Source organism: Dermacentor silvarum, chromosome 8, assembly GCF_013339745.2.
Source record: "Dermacentor silvarum isolate Dsil-2018 chromosome 8, BIME_Dsil_1.4, whole genome shotgun sequence".
NCBI lineage: Eukaryota > Metazoa > Arthropoda > Arachnida > Ixodida > Ixodidae > Dermacentor > Dermacentor silvarum.
Genome location: NC_051161.1, coordinates 101,358,243 through 101,375,589, shown reverse-complemented (window position 1 = coordinate 101,375,589; position 17,347 = coordinate 101,358,243).

Genomic DNA, 17,347 nt, shown 5'->3' with positions numbered 1-17,347 from the left:
ACACAACCTAATCCACGCAATCCGGGAACCAAGTTGTTTTTGGCCCTGGAAACGGCTGCCCCGCCGTCATCTTTCTCGAGCTAGGGCAAGTTGTGCTATAGTATGTGCGTTAGATAGTTCGTGCTTGCGTTCCTAGGGGAAGTGGCATCTTTGCAACTGTATTCATAATAGAAGTGCGTGACCTAAGGAATGTGCTCAAGTAGGTCAGAAGGAAGCCCATCTAGGCAGGCGTGCACTTGCTTAAAGAGGGTAGTTTGGGAAACGGAAGTTAGAAAAAAAAAAAGGTTTTGCAGGAAGCAGACCGACCGATTGCTGTGTGTCGGGAATGGACTGGAAAAAAAACATCTTCTGCAGTTTCTTTTTTTTCTACCTCGGTTAAAGAAGTGTAACGTAGAAGCTATCCACGTGGGTTATCATTACCAGAATGAAAAGGTAATCGCCTTTGTAACGAGGCACTTCTTCTAAACCTAGGATAACACTGATCAAATTTGTTATTCAAAATGCAAATAAGTAATTACGCAATATTATATGGACATGGAACAGTTTTATGAAGATCTTCAATTAGCAATGGGGAAGGTGCATACTCAGTATACTGTAGTAATGGGCGATTTCAATGCAAAAGTGGAGAAAAAGCAGGTTGGTGAGCAAGCAGTTGGCAATTACGGCATCGACTCTAGGAACACTAGAGGAGATATGTTGGTAGAATTCGCCAAAAATTAATACCTTCTTCAGCAAGCATTGCAACAGGAAGTGGACCTGGAAAAGCCCTAATTGAGAGACCAGGAATGGAATAGATTTCATACTCTCTGCCAATCCCAGCATAGTGCAGGATGTAGAAGTGTTAGGTAGGGTAAAGTTTAGTGACCATGGGTTAGTAAGGTTTAGAATTTCTCTGAATTTTAAGAAAGAAAGAATAAAATTAGTGAGGAGGAAAAGCCAACCTAGATGCAGTATTGATAAAAACAGACCAATTCAGGCTAGTGCTAGTAAACAAATATGCAACTTCAGAACAGAACCTTAAAGAAAACATAGAGGTAATGAATGAAACCGTAACTAGGCTGATCTCGAAAACAGCAAGTGAATTGGGAGGTGAGGCACCAAGGCAACAAGTAGGTAAGCTCTTTTAAGTAAGAAATGACCTGATAACAAAACAACAAAGCTTGAAAGTGTCAAACTGGAGAGATCAGATAGAAGTCGCTGAACTGTCGAAACTGATCAACAAGAACAAACTAAGGGATACCTGAAATTATAACGTGGCAAAGATTGAGAAAGCAGTAAAACATGGACGCAGAATGAAATCAGTGAGAAGAAAACTTGGCATAGGACAAGGCAAAATGCATGCACTGAAAGATAAGCAGGGTAATATCATCAGCAATTTCGATGACATAGTAAAAGCAGCGGAAGAATTCTATACTGACCTGTACAGTGCCCAAAGCAGCCAAGCTACTGTCATTCGAAGAAGTGTTGAACAGGATACAAAGGTTCCTTCTATAACTAGCGAAGAAGTTAGAAGGGCCTTGAAAGATATGACAAGGGGAAAAGCTGCCGGTGAAGATGCAATAACCGTCGATTTAATCAGAGATGGAGGAGATATCATGCTTGAAAAGCTTGCGGCCCTTTATACGCAATGCCTCATGATTTCAATTGTACCAGAAAGCTGGAAGAACGCTAACATTATACTCATCCATAAGAAGGGAGACAATAAACAATTGAAGAATTATAGACCCATTAGCTTGCTTTCGGTAATGTATAAAATATTCACCAAGATAATTTAGAATAGAATCAGGGCAACACTTGACTTCAGCCAACCAAGATAACTGGCTGGCTTCAGGAAGCAATATTCTACGATTATTCATATCCATGCCATCAATGAGGTAATAGAGAAATCTGCAGAGTACAATCAACCTCTCTATATGGCTTTCGTACATTGAGAAAAAGCATTTGATTCAGTAGATGTACCAGCTGTCATAGAGGCACGCCGAAATGAAGGAGTACAGGAGGCATACGTGAATATCTTGTCAAATATCTACAAGGATTGCACAGCAACCTTGGTTCTCCAGAAGAAAAGTAGAAAGATACCTATCAATAAAGGGGTCAGGCAGGACATACAATCTCTCCAATGCTATTTACTGCATGCTTAGAAGAAGTATTCAAGCTCTTAGATTGACAAGGATTAGGAGTGAGGATCAACGGCAAATATCTCAACAACCTTCGGTTGGCAGATGACATTGTCCTATTCAGCAACAATGGGGACGAATTACGGCTAATGATTGAGGACCTTAACCGAGAAAGTGTAAGAGTGGGGTTGAAGATTAACATGCAAAAGACAAAGATAATGTTAAATAGCCTGGTAAGAGAACAAGAATTCAGGATCGCCAGTCAGCCTCTAGAGTCTGTAAAGGAGGACGTTTATCTAGGTCAATTACTCACAGCGGACCCTGAAATGAGAAAGACATTTACAGAAGAATTAAATTGGGTTGGAATGCACACGGCAGGCATTGCCAAAGCCTGACTGGAAGCTTACCGCTGTCATTGACAATAAATGTGTACAATCACTGCATTCTACCGGTATTAACATATGGGGCAGAAACTTGGAGGTTAACAAAGGAGCTCAAGAACAAGTTGATGGCCGCACAAAGAGTGATGGAGCGAAAAATGTTAGACCTAACGTTAAGAGACAGGAAGAGAGCGATGTGGATCAGGGAACAAACAGGGATAACTGGTATTGTAGTTGACATTAAACAGAAACAAATGTAGCTTGGTAGGCCATGTGTTAGGTTGGCGTAGGATGGATAACTGGTGAACCATTAGAGTTAAAGATTGAATACCAAGAGAAGGGAAGTGCAGTCGAGGACGGCAGAGAGAGAGAGAGAGAGAGAAAAACATTTATTTAGACCATTCAGATCGTTGATCTTGAGGACGAGTGGGTGGTGTCCTCATTCCAGGACTCCACTGGCCATGGCTGCTCGACGTACTTGCTGGACGAGAGCTTGTTGTCCCGCCAGGGTATCGCCGGTCAGCTGTACCTCCCACCGCTCAAATGACGTGTTAGGCGTCTTTAAATGTTGAGGTTTGCCCCCGCACCCCCACGAGATGTGAAAGAGTGTAGGGCGTGTGTCGCCGCACCAGGGGCATATGCCGCGATATGTTTGTGGGTATATTTTGCTGTATCTGTGTAGGTTTGGGAATGTGTTTGTTTGGATAAGTCTGAGGGCTATTGCCTCTTCAGTGCTGAGATTTTTGTGAGGGGGAGGATAAATCCTGCGGTTGAGTCGCTGGATTTCGAGTCGGTCGCAGTAATTTGATGGCAGGGGCACAAAGGTAAAGGAAGGGGATTGATAAGACGATTGGTTTTGCCCCGCTCGGTTAATTAGCGCTCGAGCTAAGGCGTTCGCCCTTTCGTTCCCCTCCAGTCCCGCGTGACCCGGCGTCCAAGTGATTTGATGGGTTTCTTGTAGCCTCGGGCCTAGAATTTGAGCCGCCAGCACCGGTGTTCGTCCGTTGGTAAAGTTTCGGCAGGCCTGTTGCGAGTCGGTAACGACATGAACTTCCCTGCCCACCCTGTCATGTTGTTTTATTACTAGCGCTGCGGCTATGGTCTCAGCCGCAGCTGGGTGCTCTGCCCTGACGGAGGCCGCGAGGGTTAAGGAGTTGTCTCTCCCGTTCACGGCGGCTACCGCGAAGAGGCCCCCTGCGGGGTACGCCGCCACGTCCACGTACTGTACGTACGGGTCACTCTTGAATTGTCGGCGCTGTCTGTTGACCCGCGCCTTGCGTCGTCCTTCGTGGAGTTCATGACTCATGTGCTTTGGTATGGGGTTCGCCGTGATCTTGCTTCTGACCTCGGGCGGGAGTGATCGTTGCCCATCGAGGGCACGAAGCTCCGTGGCCGTGCCGGTCCGGTGGAGGATGGCTCTGCCCGCCGCCGTGTTCTGTAGTCTGGCTTTTTGCGAAGCCATAACCGCGTCCGACAGCTCAGCGAAGGTGTTGTGGATGCCGAGAGCCGCTAACCTCTCGTTTGAGGTGGTAACAGGGAGACCCAGGGCCGTTTTGTACGCGCCTCTGATGATGGCATCGACTTGTTCTTGATCGCGTTTGTTTAGCGAGTCGTAGTAATACGGCATGCTAAACGTTACTCTGCTGATCACCAGAGCCTGGACGAGGCGGAGCGTGTCCTCTTCTCGCATGCCCTTGCGGCTTCTTGTTATTCGTTTGATAATCCGCGAGATCTGGTTGGTGGTGGACCTTAGGGTTTGGATGGTGTGGGTGGCTTTCAAGTTGCTCTGGATCCAAAAACCCAGAATCCTAGTCTTTTTGCTTTCCGTGATCTTGTGGTCCTCTAGATAGAGTTCGATAGGGCCGGGTGACTTATAGATTCCTCCTCCATGAACCCGTATGACCTCGGACTTCTCGGGTGCGCAACGCATCCCGCTCGCTGCCGCAAATCTCTCCACGGCCGTCGCGGCCTCCTGAAGGGTCGCCTCCTTTTGCGCGAGGGAGCCCTTGGTGGCCCAGAGCGTGATGTCGTCCGCGTATAGGGCGTAACCGAGGTCCGGTATCTTCCGCAGCTCTTTGGTCAGCGCTAGCATCGCGATGTTGAAGAGAATCGGGGAGACTATCGCCCCTTGCGGCGTTCCTTTGTTCGGCACGTCGATCGTATCCGATCGAGTCTGGCCTATTCCGATGGTTGCCGTCCGGCCCGTCAGGAACGATTTGACGTAATTAAAGATGCGCTCTCCGCAGCTGATGTCGTTCAGTCCCTTGAGAATGGCCTCGTGAGAGATGTTATCGAAGGCCCCTTTCAGGTCGAGTGCGAGCAGGAGGTGTTCTCCTCCCTTCGGGATGCCCTTGAGAACTTCTTCCTTCAGGATTAGGAAAGCATCTTGCGCAGAAAGTCCCGGCCTGAAGCCAAGCATGGTGTGCGGGAAGAGGTCACCGTCCTCTATGTAGTGTTGGAGGCGAGCTCCGATGACCCTCTCGTACAGCTTGCCGAGGCACGAAGTCAGCGAGATGGGACGTAGGGCGTCGATCGCGGGCTTCTTGCCTGGCTTGGGAATGGTCACGACTTCCGCGTGTTTCCACTCGTTCGGTACGTGGCCCTTGCTCCAGAGTTCCTCGTTTAGGTATTCGGTCAAGTCCAGGATGTGCTTCGGGCTCAGGTTTCTAATCATGGCATTGGTGATTTTGTCAGCCCCGGGAGCAGTGTTGCGCTGTGAGGCTCGTGCCGCGGCATACACCTCTTCCTCCGTGATCGGAGCGTCCAGTTCAGGTCTTGGTTCCCCTTCGTATTTAAGGAGGCAGGGTCGTATGGGGTCGCTACCCAGGTATCTGGTTTTTAGGGTGTCAATCAGATCCTGGTCATTCCCGGGGAATTTGTGAGCGATTTCTTGAAGTGTCCGACTGGTTGTCGCTTTGGCCTTGTCGGGCTCGATCAGGCAACGCAGGATGGCCCACGTCTTCGCCGTACTCAGGGTACCTTTGAGCGAGGTGCAAAACTGGACCCAATTTTGCTGCGTCAGCTTGGTCGCGTAATCTCTGGCTTCTTCTGTTATTTGAGCGATTCGTAGACGGAGTTTCCGGTTTAACCGCTGTCGCTTCCACCGTTTGAGGAGGCCCTCACGGGCTTCCCACAGGTGTAAAAGCCGGCGGTCGACTTCGGGTGTCTCGACCGTGCGCTGGATGGTTTTGGTGGTTTGGATGTGGGCGTCTCGGAGGTGCTTCATCCATTCCGCTATGTCCGTTATACCGCTTTCGGGTGGGGGGTACTGCCTGTACGCCTCCCAGTCCGTGAGCCTAATTTCTCCAATTGTTCTCTTGAGTTTCGGGGTGGACACCGAGATGCTGAGGATGTAGTGATCGCTGCCCAGTGTTTCGCCCAGGTGCTTCCATGAGTATTCTCTTACGTTTTTGATAAATGACAGGTCCGGAAACGTGTCCCGACTAACACTGTTGCCTACACGGGTTGGTTGGAGGAGGTTGGTTATCAATTCGAGGCCCGTCTGGTCAACCGCATCGATGAGCGACCTCCCCTTCTGCGTGTCTTGTTGGTAGCCCCAAGCCGTGTGTCTAGCGTTCATATCGCCCACCACTACCAGCTGGTTGCAGCCAGCGGCTCTCGCGCTGTCGTAAATGATGTTGCGGAAGTCGTCCTTTTGAGCCCTCGGCGGACTGTACAAATTCAAGATGAAAGTGCTACGTCTACCCCTCTTTTGCGGGAGGACTTCCACTAGCACGTGGTTAATGTCATGATGTTGATAATGTTGTCCCACGGCCGTCACCGTTTTGTGAACTAAAACCGCAACCTTTGGTGATCCCACGTGTCTAATTACGTAGTAACCCCGTAGCTTGATGGGCTGGTTCCCGACCTCTTGAAGGCAGATGACGTCGGGGGGGTATGGGTGGTTTTGGATGAAGAGCTGGAGCGAACTTGCCTTCTTGTTGAAAGAGCGACAATTCCACTGCCAGATCTCGAGGTGTTCGTGGGCGCTGCGTGTGGTGTTAGCCATTGCTGACGTTAATGCCGCCGCCGTCGCAGTTGTCGGCGTCGCTGACGTCACCCGTATTGTTTGTGGGCCTGTAAGCCTTGACGCGTGTGTTGTTGTTCTCGTCGTCAACCCGCTTGCGCGAGCCAAACTCAACCTTGCGTATTCTTCTTTCAAGGTCTTCACTGCTTAGTGTGTTCTCCTTGACTTTATTGTTCAATTCGCCCATCTGGTAAAGCATCTGCTGCATCGTAGCATAAATGCTTTCGAGGGTGACTACACTTGACAGGCCTGCTGCTGCCGAGACAGCACCAGGGAGCGAGGAGGGCGTGGTGGTTCTTGAGGGGGGAGGAATGGAAATGGTGGGCTGGTAGCCTTTCGTTCCGCTTTGCGGCCCTGCCTGTGTGTTGTTGTTTGTTTTGCTTAGCATCGCTTCTAAGCGTTGCATGCGTTGATTTAGGTCATTAACCTGAGCTTTGAGTTTTTTATTTTCTTCCCTAATGCGCGTACATTCTGGGGAGCAGTTACTATTGTCACTGGTATTTTGAGCGGAGGAGGTACTAGACTGATTCCGGCTCACCTTGTTGTTGGCTTCTTTCTTCTTGCCCGAATGGTTTTTCTGCTTAGACGTGCATGACGAGGTAGAAGGCAGCCGCTGCCCTTGCTTCTCTCCTGGCTTTGGCCACTCCGAGCGGTATCGGGACCTGGACCTGGACTGGGACTGGGATCGCGACCTGGACCGGGACCTCGACCTGGACCGGGACCTCGACCTGGACCGGGACCTCGACCTGGACTGGGCCCGGGACCTCGAACGGCTCGCCGACGACTCCGAGCTGAACCACCGCAGGTGGCTTCGCCTTGTCCTTCCTCCACCATTGTCGTAGTCTTCCGTCCACCTTCCGGGCGGAGGATGCTTTTTGGTGGTAGTACTGTTGTTTTTCGAGGACGGCAGAAAACTAGGTGGGGTGATGAAGTTAGGAAAAATGCAGGCGCAGGCTGGAGTCAGCTGGCGTAAGACAGGGGTAACTGGAGATCACAGGGAGAGGCCTTCGTCCTGCAGTGGCCATAAATATAGGCTGCTGCTGATGATGATATGAAACGGCACTCTAAGAATGCTAAAATCAGAGATCAGAAAACATATTTCAATGTTCCGGGCACTCGGTGTACGTCACAAGGTAACACGCTGAAGTAACGCTACATGCCTGTCAGTTGCCATCAACAGTGTAAGAAGCCTCATGCACTCTATCCGTGTGCAACTGCAAATATCACTAAACTTGAAAAACAATGCAATTACACTACGTAAGAACATTCAATGGCTCAGGGCAGCGTAATGCTAACATTAACACCTGGAATACACAACACGAGTGGTAATTACAACCGATTTAACAGCAGGATGTCGCTACTATTGGTACAGACGATCGAGATACAAAATATTACCTCACAGCTGCGAAAGTCAGGGGTCGACACAAGGAGCTCGCTCGACACCAGACGTTACTCCAACCACACCCTCAAAAAATCACTCTTATAATAACTACTGCACAAAGCAGGCTTACAGGGATGGTCAGCACTTCGCGTTCCAGCGCACTATTGAACTAAAAAACTATACTGCTAAAAAGCACAATTTGTAACAGAAAATAATATTGGTTTTAACATTGAAATGCTTACAGGAATCGCCATAACCTCGCATTCCCGCATTCTATTCAATCGGATAACTCTGTTGCTAAAAACCGCAATTTATTACAGATCATTTTATCGTAACAATGAAATAAAGTTTATTGTTTTTGCGTTTTTTTTCATAAATCTTTGCAGCGAAATTGCATTTTGTAAACTCCTTGTAGTATCGACTCACCTGGTATCTTTCTTTAGCTTTGTTCTTCGGCCATTGATTCGCAAATTGGAGAAAACAATAGCGCCCATACACGCAGAATCACGTTTCACCGATGTACAGGGGCGTATAATAATGCTGGCTTTCCACTTTTGTCTCTGCAGAGTAGAAAAACAAAAATGCGGAGTGTTTTATCGAACGATGCCGACAAACATAAGACATTGATTGCAATACGTTAGGAAGAACGACTTTTCTTTTAAAGTTGGGTCAAATAAAATTCAGGACCATGTATCGTCGTCTAAATGCTCTCGACAAGCGCATTTAGGCCAGCACAATGCTAATTGCCTATCAGCACCTTTTTACAGCGCTCGGTCTGACCAACGTAAACAAGGTAAAGTTGTGTTTCCCCTACAGCACGCCTTGTGTGAGGAAGGAATAGCTCATGACAGGCCGCATACAGTCTTTTCATGTATACTCACAGTTTTCTTTCTTCAGAAACCAAAGCAAATTGTTCTAATTCTGCGTAAGGGAAGTATTTCCCTTGGTACAAGTATTTAAAATATATAGGAGCAATTTTCATGTGAGCGTTATAACCATAAAAAAACTTCAAATTCCACGAGAAATTTTGCGAGTAGCATTCCAGTGCAGTGATCAATGTTGCAGAGTCATTTAAGATCGTTATTCCTCATCCTTCTAGCAGAAGCGCTTTTTAAAATTAAATATGAAGCTTAAAGAGCGATACCAAGATAAAATATTTCCAAAAGTAGAGCCTGGATTTATATACTAATTATGTTCCGAAAAACTGTAACAAGTTTACATAAAAATTACAAATGTTATTACTTTGTGCATTTGTTTCTTGCAAACAAAAAAAAAGCATTTCTTGTTGGAACGTTCTGAATTCGCCAACACTCTTTGCTAATCAGACTAATTATAACCAAGAAAACAGCATCGGCCTACATGCTTCTCGCATCTGGTCGGTCCTAAAGATTTCTTTAAAACGTAATGCTTTCACCGTTTGCCTCGGCGTATGCAGGCCGTGATGGCTGAATGAGTCTTTAATCATCAGACCTAAGCTTAACTTCTAGGCTGCCGCCCAAGCTCCTCATGTGCAAGGGAAACGAAATGGCATCGTTTTCTCGCGGTTCTCAACCATGCCAGGCGTCCGGCCTAATTAGCTTAGGTCTGAGGGGTAAATTTCAGAGGAGTGAAACCGCTGAGCTGGAAACGGCACTGGAACCATGGTGACAATTTCGCCATTTTTTGTATGCCACTAATAACATGTTCGTAGGGCAAGTAGATGGGGAAGAAGACTATCAGTCAGAACATGGCGCATTCCCACCTATTATTTCGTTTTCCTTCTACAACGAACATGTTAATAAATACAACGGCAAACTAGCAGAGCGGAACAGAATTTTATATGAAAAAAAGATTTTGAAAAAAAAACTGGGAAATAATAGGGATTCCTGTTTGAGCTATATTTTAATATTATGGCGCCAGAAAACTCATTTATTAAACTCTGCTGTGCTCCACAGTCACTAAATATTCTCTACTCTCTTGCAGAATCACACAAGATAGAACGAATTCCACATCGCAATGGTCCTTGTTTATCAATGTCAGGGGAAAATAACACGGTGACAATATGCGCAATTGCCTATGAAATTAATCAAAAATCGTAACCTACAATATTTTGCTCCATCTCCTGGTGTACGACACTTGTCATAGAAACCTGATGGCAATAAAAACGCTTAATAAATGTTATTTGCAATAAAAGTATTATAGCACCGTAACATTTGATCAGTAGTGCTCTGATGTGTTATTTTTTTTAACTAGCCGCTGTGGCTTAGAGGCTATGGTGTTGCGCAGCTAAGCACGAGATCGTGGGATCAAATCCTGGTCGTGGCGGCCGCATTTGGATGGGTGCGAAATTCCTAAATGTCCGTGTCCCGTGCATTGGAGCAGGTTAAAGATCCCCTGGTGGTAAAAATTATTCCAGAGTTCCCACCAACGGCGTGCCTCATAATCAAATTGTGGTTTTGCCGCGTAAAACCCCCGAAATGATTAACTCCGATGGGTTTTTACATATTTTTATAGACGGGCATTAAATATGCCGCATATTGACTTGCATGAAAACACATAATTTTGCGCTCTATAGAAATACATTGCCCCTATTGCTAAAACCGGACATCAAGGTGAGGGTAACGTTCTCGGTGGTATTGGCTCTGTCTATACTTTAGTTAAATTTCTAAACTTTTGAGCAGTTGTTCAATTAGCGTTTTCGTTGCGCAATTTTCAGAAAGACATTTATACCGATTGCACGAGCAAACAAAATAACACAACATAAAAAGTCGACTGTAATCAGTCATTGAGTGGTGAATACTGTAAAGTTTTTCGTGTCAGCTAATTATGGTTCAACATAACGGTGCACATATTGTAATCAGGCGCACGACCACGCTATTCGCAAGTAATGTGCGAGACAGTCAGCAAACAAGTTTTAAGCACTACCGCATTAACTTTGCTTTTATTTAAATCCCCGTCGAAGACACAGGGCCTCTCACTGATATGAAGGTACAGGCTTAAATTTTCACTATGCTTGCGCACACAGTTAGCTTGTATTTCTCGGTACGTTGGCTGATATCCATGTGACTTATTTATTATAATTATGTAAAGGACAAATGGTGTATACTACGCTGCCTACGCAGTTGGCTGGAGCCGGCGGTCGGGAGGAAAGAGGACTAACGACTACATGAATAAGCACAGAGACATGTTTCTTACAGTTCTTATATCAACTTCAAAAACTGCCTTTTTTGCTATTTCACCTAAGTATATCCACACTTTTTAATGCGTTCATACCTATTTCGTTCAACATATGTAGTCTGTGTTTTTAGAGTTACTGAACTCATTTTTCTGCATGACTTCACGGCCGTAGGCAATCACCACTTCTCAGAACACCAAAAGCTCATGTTATAAAAAATCACATTTGTACGAGCTTTTTTGCTCTGTAAAGTAGTGTAAGCTGCCTATATGAATAGTTTGCGACAAGCCTGCCTAATTACTCGCTGTACTCAGCTGTCCTCTTTCTTCCTTCTACGCTTGTGTCCTTAACTAACTTTCTGCTGCCTTGAGTGGTTTTTCACAAAGTAATCTCTAATGTGCCGTCCCATAAATCACGCTTCCGTGTGATTAACCAGCTAATAAACGGAGCGTCTAAAATCTTATTTACAACACAATTCCCAAAGATGGTTTTTTTTCTTTATTTGTAAAATGCGAGCACAGTACGGCTTTGCATTTCCCTGAAAATGACCATGTTTCAATGGTGTTGGAAGCGCATTCTGCGCCTAATTCACGGGAGCGTGATGGGCAAGCGCTCCCAACAAAGGGGCGCACTCAATCAAATACCCTTGTCGTGAAGGGGTGCACAATGGCGGATGGCAAACGCAATTATCTTGCACTGCAGCGCGCATCAGATGAACCTTTACCTCGTCTCGCAGGCGAAGAAGAACTCCAATTCTCTTCACCCGTTCGCGTTTCCACGGCTTCAGCGTTAGCTAACAGAATAATGGTATCAGCCGTGATAAACCTTTTAGCAATTATCAGTCTCTCCATTAGTGCGTTTGCAAGGGACGAGTCAATGGGTTCTCTGTATAGAGCGCCTGCAACTTGCGTTTCATTGATCATGGATGTCACTACGAAGCCAACGCATCCAATAGTAACTAAGGCTAAAAACTTGCTGACACAAGTGTTTATTCGAACTAAGTTAGAGCTAATCGGCGTTAACCCATCGTAGAGCCTTCGCTTACAACTTTCACGTCTCTTTTGTCCCCAGATACACTAGCAGCAGTGAACAATGATGTAGATTCCACAAAGAGAGCGATGTAGTTGGCTTCAAGTCAGAACATTGGGCTTGCAATTATTAGGCTGAGGTTGGGAAAACTTTCTACTTTAGTCCCAATAGAAGGTATTGACTCTGCGGATTGTTCTTCAGCAAAGGTTGAAGGGGACTGCTCAGAGTGGTGGTTAGGTCGGCGCAGAGGCGCATCCAAAGAGTTGCCCTGCATAAGGTTAATATACAGAAAGCCACACTGCGCGATGTTCGCCTTACGTCACTCGTACCAAAATGCTTTATTACAACGGATGATTGCTTGATGAAAACAGACCTAATAAAGATCTCCTTGACCGGTAGTACAACTAGGCAGAATCACTGAGATTTCTCGAAGAGGTGGGCATACATGACATTTCGGAACTTTTTGTTAGCTGTTCAACTAAGTTTTAATGTGAACACTTTTTTTTTCATTTGGCTTAGTTAACATCTTCCAAATCTCAGGAACATGTGAACAAAGCTTTCAGGTTCCACACGTGTTTCCAAACAAAGTTTTTGTTTCTCAGAAACTAAGAACTCCTGATTAAATCAGACGGTAGAGCGACCACCCGTAAAGGCGTTGGTGCGCGCTCGAATCCGATTTCAGGACGAATTTTTTAGTTATGAAGCTTTCTTTCTGAGAAACCCACGTGGGTTTCCTTTGTAGCTTCGCGTTACATGAATTTGTCCTTTCAATCAGTTGTAATAAAGTATCATTCATTAAACAGAAATACTGTGCTCAGCAGCATATTCGAGTAAAGTCCTCAAATTGTGTGGCAAACTGATCCAATGTTTCGGTTAAAACTTACCAGCGCAGTGGAGAAATGCAGCCTCGTAATCAGTCAATGGGCTCCTAAGAAAGACGACCAAGATGGAAATACTGATGGGGATGGTATAAATGAGCTTGTGTTTCAGAAGTGACAGCCCAGAAATACATGGTCGTGGTTTCTCTTTTTTTAATATAAATTGGCGATGTGTTCCTTGCTAGTTTGCCTAAACCATAACAGTTCAGATGCTCCTCCAGGCTTGAACTGCAGAGGAAAAGTGCTCGTAAGCTCAATCATGGTCATTGTAAACTGTTCATCGCCGTGGAATTTTATAGCCAAATTTATAGCGGAATTCCTAGAAAAGCAAGCACTATTTGTGCTGTAAGTAGATCCGGAAAACCGGCCACTCACACCATTCATAAGCCCGAGCTAGCTTTCAATTGAAAAAAAAACATTACTCTAGTCATTTCAGGGAATGCCTCACGGTGTTGATGCATTGTTTAAGGGAAACCGCATTCTCCACTCACAATCGTGTCTACCCTGCAAAGCCACAACGCCAATTGAAGCCTCGGGCAAACAATATAACGTATGCATCAGTCTGCATAGATTACCTAAGAACGTTAAACTGACCAGAAACATTTGTTTCGGGGTATTCTTCTTCGACAAACTTACACATATTCCGGATGAGTACAGGCAGTCAACAACGTTTTGTTAAGAAAGAAACTGGAACGCCAACGCGTTTCTCCGGAAAGTTAGGGAATTGATATCTCGAAACTGGTGTCATTCTGAGAATTGGTTCCAGGTGGATACGCCTTGCGAACTCCACGGCTAGAAATGGTAAGTTGATATATGGGCCATAAGTTATTAGTTAAAAACTTAACTTGTGAGCTTTTTGTTAATTAGTTGAGTATGCATTTAGGTTTTTTTGCAAGTTATGTCCGCCTCTTCGAGTAGACCAGCTCATGAGCTAGAGAATTGGGATATCTGCCAAAGGCAACCTTTAAAAAATTTTGAAGTCTCGCTGAAACACCCGGTATATCGGTATATAGGAAGAAAGCGCGAGCGAAAAGTCTTTCGTGGAATTACACCGTAAATATTACGTTGCCGTAGCTCTCACGCACCTGACCACGAAGCGAGGATGCACTATTGCCACTCAACAGCCTTTGCCATCGTCGAACTTTGCAAGGTAGAAGAACGTGCAGTGTTCTGCGGTGGTACTCGTCTACGAGACTAGTAAAACGAAGTAGCATTCTTTTTCAACAGCTTTGCATTTATACATACAAAGCTATTAAATTTGAATGGTACTTAGCTCTATTTGACCGCTAGTCGCGAACTTTTCGGTTGTGAACTGCCTTTCTCGCTTACATGGCGCAACATTTTTGCAAATGGTCAATTTCCAGCGTTCTTGAACTAGCTCGCGCTCGAACTGTGCGCACCGATGTATACTGAACTGTCTTCTTTTACTTCATTATGGTCATGATCGTGATCAGCTAATTTATGTCCACTGTAAGACGAAAATCTCTCCCAGCGATCTCCAACTACTCAAGTCTTGCTGCAGCTGATTTCATCTTGTGCCTGCAAACATCCCTTTTTCGTCACACCGTATAATTCTCTACCGTCAAATACGGCGCTTCCCTTCCGTCGGCACCCATTCTCTAGATGTAATGGTCCCCCAGTTATCTACCCTACACATTACAAGGCCTGCCCCTCTCCATTTTTTTCTCTTAATGTCACCTAGAATACCGGCTATGCCCGTTTGCTCTCTATGTACACCGCTCTCTTCCCATCTCTTAAAGTTACGCCTAACATATTTCGTTGCATCGCTCTTTGCGCGGTCGCTAACTTGCTGTCTAGCTTCTTTGTTAACCTGCAAGTTTCTGCCCCATATGTTAGCACCGGTATAATCCATTGATTGTACACTTTTCTTTTCAACGACAATGGTAAGCCGCTGGTCATGATTTGGTAATACCTGCCTTTTCATTTATTCTCAAACTAAGAATATCACGTGTGCATGGATTTTTAATGAGAGGTGCGTGATAGCCACTGAGCTGCAGAATAATCTCATAGTTGTCTTTTGAGATTGGAATGAAGGATGACGTTTCCAGAAAGATCGCTTCAGTACATGGCCGTTTTTATAATCAAGAAATGCACTGATAAAGAGAATGAATACCAAGAATTCTAGGGGAAAACTGAATTTCTTGGCAACTCACAAGGAGCCGCTTAAAACTGAAGAATGCACTTCTGTACTTGTAATGCTAAGTCTTAACTGCTGTCTACAATTTGTACGGCGAGGCATTGAGATTTTTTTTTTGCACGGACCTCAGTTCACGTGCTTGCACATCACATATGTTGTGCGAGCTTGACTTGTAGTAGGAGGATTAATAATATGTGGACGACAGGGTTTTCATGCGAGTGGTGCGTTGCGAAACTTGTACAAAAACGTGATAGCTAGACAAACTGGCGTGAGGAAAGCTTAGGCAAAATAGCTATGATTTTTATATATGGAACGTAGATATTATACGGCTGTCAGCAACGTGCAGATTAATTTATACCTGAGGCACGTTTATGAGAAGAAAAAAAGATTCGTGCATTGGTTGTTTTAGGTGATGTAAGACGTGCATTACCACGGCACTAAGCTTCGTATGCCGCTTTCATGCTATTCCGCCACCAGGGACTGAAATAAAGTTGTCAGCTCTCCCTGAGGACGAAGCATTGCTGACAAAATGTCAACCCGCCAGAAAAGAAAAAAAAAGATTACCGTGACAATTTTGTGCAGCATGGAGTGATCGTTGAAAAAGAACTTAGCAGCAAGTTCGTATGATTGTTGAAGATTGCTTTAGCGAAACGCAATGCGCATACTTTCGAACAATCGGATCACGTCAGAATTCAGGGTGACCATTGTCACCCGGCCCTTAGTGACAGACTGTACAATGAAGTCAAATGCTCAGCGGTGTATGAACAGGGCCCGCACTTTGAACTGACTCCACATGATGCAGCGATTGTTCCTTCTTTGGCTTAGGAAGTTGCGGGGTACGATATGGCGTGGGTAGCGGAAGAAAATTGCGTTCCCACGTTCCTCAATAATAAGCCAATTTGTCGTAGAATGTTTCTAGAACGGGATTAAACGATCCGAAACCTGGGGCGCTTTAACGTAAAATGATTCCAAACTGTTTTGATTGCAATCTATGCAATCAGCCTCCACGATTGGTCAAAACATTTTCGGGCCACTCCCAAATTCACCTGTCTGTCACGTGACGTCACGAGAACCTCGATAGCTCCTAATCTTATATAACGTGTACACGCTGATTAGGCATTATTAAACGGCACAAAAGAAAAATAATCATTCCTGATTCGACGCCTTTTCACCATTAGCCCTCTGCTATTGGTCCAGTGTTTGCTACGCCCACTTCGCCTGTCTGTCACGTGATGTCACAAAACCGCGAAAACTCACCACGTTCAAACTGACGTGTACGCGAAAAACGTGCCAAATAAAATAACATTTTGGCATAATAATATGCCAAACAAAATTGAAAATTTTTCTGAATAGCCACAGACTGCCCCGTTCTGGAAATAATAGAAGATGGCTGCCCGCCGATCACTCAGGCCCTCGCTACTCGCAACTGCCGCTGATCATGTATTTATTTGTGCATCAGAAACCTTTTTGCGTGGCAGTAAAACGTTATCGAGCCCTTTCAGCATGCATACGACATCGCTCTGCCAACTCTTCCTTGCTGAGGATCCGTTTTAGCGGCATTCTTATCCTTGCGTTGCACGCCGCCGCGTTTTTCGACCAGCCACCGTAAGCTAAATAAGGCGAAGCGGACCAATCGGAGAAGCCGGCGCCAACCTCTTCGTGCAGTTATCTATTTTCACTGTTCTGGCTCAGCCCTATTGAAACCGTCTCCACTAGAGCGTGCGCCTCGCCTCTTGTCAGCCAATTACATAAGAAAAACCGCTGAGTGTAGACAATGTTATTCGTTTTGAAAGCGAACAAAGGTGACCTCCTATAAACGAGGAGAGTGTTTGATTGGGTTGTTCAGACAACGCTGCGGGTCACCGCCCCATGCTTGCGTTGGTGGTTACGTAAATTTGACGTCAGTAGTTTGGAATCAAAACATTTTGGAATCGTTTTATATTAAAGCGCCCATGGGTCCAAATGTTATTGCTGTTGGCAGTGTTCAGCACAATGTGGACAGAAACAAGTGTAACCTGTCACACTGGCAGTATACGCAATCAGGTTACTGGTTGTCCTACTTTCTTTTGCCGTAAGGTGATTTGGGAGGAGTAACTGAGGTTTTAGAACTAGGCTCCGAAACTCCAAGAAATCTTCCGAGCGCTCGTGTGGGGTGCTAAGCGCAGTCTTGTTGTGTGCCCTCTAGGATCAGGAATCAAAGTGGAGAGGCTGTTTTAATTTTCT